This window comes from Chelonia mydas, chromosome 6 (genome assembly GCF_015237465.2).
Source record: "Chelonia mydas isolate rCheMyd1 chromosome 6, rCheMyd1.pri.v2, whole genome shotgun sequence".
In the NCBI taxonomy this organism is placed as follows: domain Eukaryota; kingdom Metazoa; phylum Chordata; order Testudines; family Cheloniidae; genus Chelonia; species Chelonia mydas.
In genome coordinates, this window is record NC_051246.2 from 17,788,439 (window position 1) to 17,792,591 (window position 4,153).

The following is a 4,153-nucleotide window of genomic DNA, read 5'->3' on the forward strand; positions in this document are numbered from 1 at the left end:
CTCGCAAGCAGGCTGGCTAACCTAGTGAGGAGGGCTTTAAACTAGGTTCACTGGGGGAAGGAGACCAAAGCCCTGAGGTAAGTGGGATACCGGGAGGTAGCACGAGCAGGAGCACGTGAGAGGGCAGGGCTCCTGCCTCATACTGAGAAAGAGGGACAATCAGCGAGTTATCTCAAGTGCCTATACACAAATGCAAGAAGCCTGGGAAACAAGCAGGGAGAACTGGAAGTCCTGGCACAGTCAAGGAATTATGATGTGATTGGAATAACAGAGACCTGGTGGGATAACTCACATGATTGGAGTACTGTCATGGATGGATATAAACTGTTCAGGAAGGACAAGCAGGGCAGAGAAGGTGGCGGAGTTGCATTGTATGTAAGAGAGCAGTATGACTACTCAGAGCTCTGCTATGAAACTGCAGAAAAACCTGAGTCTCTGGATTAAGTTTAGAAGTGTGAGCAAGAAGGGTGATGTCGTGGTGGGAGTCTGCTATAGACCACTGGACCAAGGGGATGAGGTGGACAAGGCTTTCTTCTGGCAACTCACAGAAGTTACTAGATTGCAGGCCCTGGTTCTCATGGGAGACTTCAATCACCCTGATATCTGCTGGGAGAGCAATACAGCGGTGCACAGACAATCCAGGAAGATTTTGGAAAGTGTAGGGGACAATTTCCTGGTGCAAGTGCTGGAGGAACCAACTAGGGGCAGAGCTCTTCTTGACCTGCTGCTCACAAACCGGGAAGAATTAGTAGGGGACACAAAAGTGGATGGGAACCTGGGAGGCAGTGACCATGAGATGGTCGAGTTCAGGATCCTGACACAAGGAAGAAAGGAGAGCAGCAGAATACGGACCCTGGACTTCAGAAAAGCAGACTTTGACTCCCTCAGGAAACTGATGGGCAGGATCCCCTGGGAGAATAACATGAGGGGGAAAGGATTCCAGGAAAGCTGTCTGTATTTTAAAGAAAAGGAGTACTTGTGGCATCTTAGAGACTAACCAATTTATTTGAGGTTAGTCTCTAAGGTGCCACAAGTACTCCTTTTCTTTTTGCAAATACAGACTAACACGGCTGTTACTCTGAAACCTGTATTTTAAAGAATCCTTATTGAGGTTACAGGGACAAACCATCCCGATGTGTAGAAAGAATAGTAAATATGGCAGGCGACCAGCTTGGCTTAACAGTGAAATCCTTGCTGATCTTAAACACAAAAAAGAAGCTTACAAGAAGTGGAAGATTGGACAAATAACCAGGGAAGAGTATAAAAATATTGCTCGGGCATGCAGGAGTGAAATCAGGAAGGCCAAATCACACCTGGAGTTGCAGCTAGCAAGAGATGTTGAGAGTAACAAGAAGGGTTTCTTCAGGTATGTTAGCAACAAGAAGAAAGTCAAGGAAAGCGTGGGCCCCTGACTGAATGAGGGAGGCAACCTAGTGACGGAGGATGTGGAAAAAGCTAATGTACTCAATGCTTTTTTTGCCTCTGTCTTCACGAACAAGGTCAGCTCCCAGACTACTGCACTGGGCAGCACAGCATGGGGAGGAGGTGACCAGTCCTCTGTGGAGAAAGAAGTGGTTCGGGACTGTCAAGGTTCCTTCCCCACTCTGAACTCTAGGGTACAGATGTGGGGACCTGCATGAAAACCTCCCAAGCTTACTTTTACCAGCTTAGGTTAAAACTTCCCCAAGGTACAAATTAATTTTACCCTTTGCCCTTGGAATTTCCACTGCCACCACCAAACTTTAACTGGGTTTACTTGGAAACATAGTTTGGACATGTCTTTCCCCCCAAATCCTCCCAACCCTTGCACCCCACTTCCTGGGGAAGGTTTGGTAAAAATCCTCACCAATTTGCATAGGTGACTACAGACCCAAACCCTTGGATTTGAGAACAATGAAAAAGCATTCAGTTTTCTTACAAGAAGACTTTTAATAGAAGTAAAGGAATCACCTCTGTAAAATCAGGATGGTAGATACCTTACAGGGTAATTAGATTCAAAACATAGAGAATCCCTCTAGGCAAAACCTTAAGTTACAAAAAAGACACACAGACAGAATAGTCATTCTATTCAGCACAGTTCTTTTCTCAGCCATTTAAAGAAATCATAATCTAACACATACCTAGCTAGATTACTTACTAAAAGTTCTAAGACTCCATTCCTGTTCTATCCCCAGCAAAAGCAGCATACAGACAGACACAGACCCTTTGTTTCTCTCCCTCCTCCCAGCTTTTGAAAGTATCTTGTCTCCTCATTGGTCATTTTGGTCAGGTGCCAGCGAGGTTACCTTTAGCTTCTTAACCCTTTACAGGTGAGAGGATTTTTCCTCTGTCCAGGAGGGATTTTAAAGGGGTTTACTCTTTCCTTTATATTTATGACAGGGACTATTTAGAAAAGCTGGACGAGCACAAATCCATGGGGCCGGATGCGCTGCATCCGAGAATGCTAAAGGAGTTGGCGGATGTGATTGCAGAGCCATTAGCCATTATCTTTGAAAACTCATGGCAATCGGGGGAAGTCCCGGACGACTGGAAAAAGGCTAATCTGGTGCCCATCTTTAAAAAAGGGAAGAAGGAGGATCCTGGGAACTACAGGCCAGTCAGCCTCACCTCAGTCCCCGGAAAAATCATGGAGCAGGTCCTCAAGGAATCAATTCTGAAGCACTTAGAGGAGAGGAAAGTGATCAGGAACAGTCAGCATGGATTCACCAAGGGCAAGTCATGACTTGGCCTGACTAATCTAATTGCCTTCTATGATGAGATAACTGGCTCTGTGGATGAGGGGAAAGTGGTGGACATGTTGTTCCTTGACTTTAGCAAAGCTTTTGACACGTTCTCCCACAGTATTCTTGCCAGCAAGTTAAAGAAGTATGGGCTGGATGAATGGACTATAAAGTTGATAGAAAGTTGGCTAGATCGTCGGGCTCAACGGGTAGTGATCAATGGCTCCATGTCTAGCTGGCAGCCGGTATCAAGTGGAGTGCCCCAAGGGTCAGTCCTGGAGCCGGTTTTGTTCAATATCTTCATAAATGATCTGGAGGATGGTGTGGATTGCACCCTCAGCAAGTTTGCAGATGACACTAAACTGGGAGGAGAGTTAGATACGCTGGAGGGTGGGGATAGGATACAGAGGGCCCTAGACAAATTAGAGGATTGGGCCAAAGGAAATCTGATGAGGTTCAACAAGGACAAGTGCAGAGTCCTGCATTTAGGACGGAAGAATCCAACGCACCGCTACAGACTAGGGACCGAATGGCTCGGCAGCAGTTCTGCAGAAAAGGACCTAGGGGTTACAGTGGACGAGAAGCTGGATATGAGTCAACAGTGTGCCCTTGTTGCCAAGAAGGCCAATGGCATTTTGGGATGTATATGTAGGGGCATTGCCAGCAGATCGAGGGGGGATTTGATAGCTGCTTTCAACTACCTGAAAGGGGGTTCCAAAGGGGATGGATCTAGACTGTTCTCAGTGGTAGCTGATGACAGAACAAGGAGTAATGGTCTCAAGTTGCAGTGGGGGAGGTTTAGGTTGGATATTAGGAAAAACTTTTTCACTAGGAGGGTGGTGAAACACTGGAATGCGTTACCTAGGGAGGTGGTGGAATCTCCTTCCTTAGATATTTTAAGGTCAGGCTTGACAAAGCCCTGGCTGGGATGATTTAATTGGGGATTGGTCCTGCTTTGAGCAGGGGGTTGGACTAGATGACCTCCTGAGGTCCCTTCCAACCGTGATATTCTATGATTCTATCATTCTATGATTTTATGATTCTTTGAAAAAAAAATGAGTCTTTATTTGTGTCATGACATGGTAGTTGCTGGTAAAATTCAGACTAGACTCTAATTAGAGGACAAAACACCTTTTTTTTTTTTTTTCCCCGCAAACAGAGGACATGGCAATGAGGAATGGTCTCTTGGTTCAGGTTCTCTCAGGTGTGTGTAACTCCAGCTTTTATCATGAAACCAGTCTCTAGGGGTGGATTGCAAGGGGTACTGTGACAGAACAGGAACATGCTAGGATTGTGTTGGGGGAGTTTGGGGAGGGCATGAAACACTTTTCTGGATTGGCTGCTGGGGGAGTCATGCATGGAAATGCTCAGACAGCAGCACAATGAGGGACTTGAGCAACTCTGTCTGGCCCTCCAGTCGCTTTATCATCTGC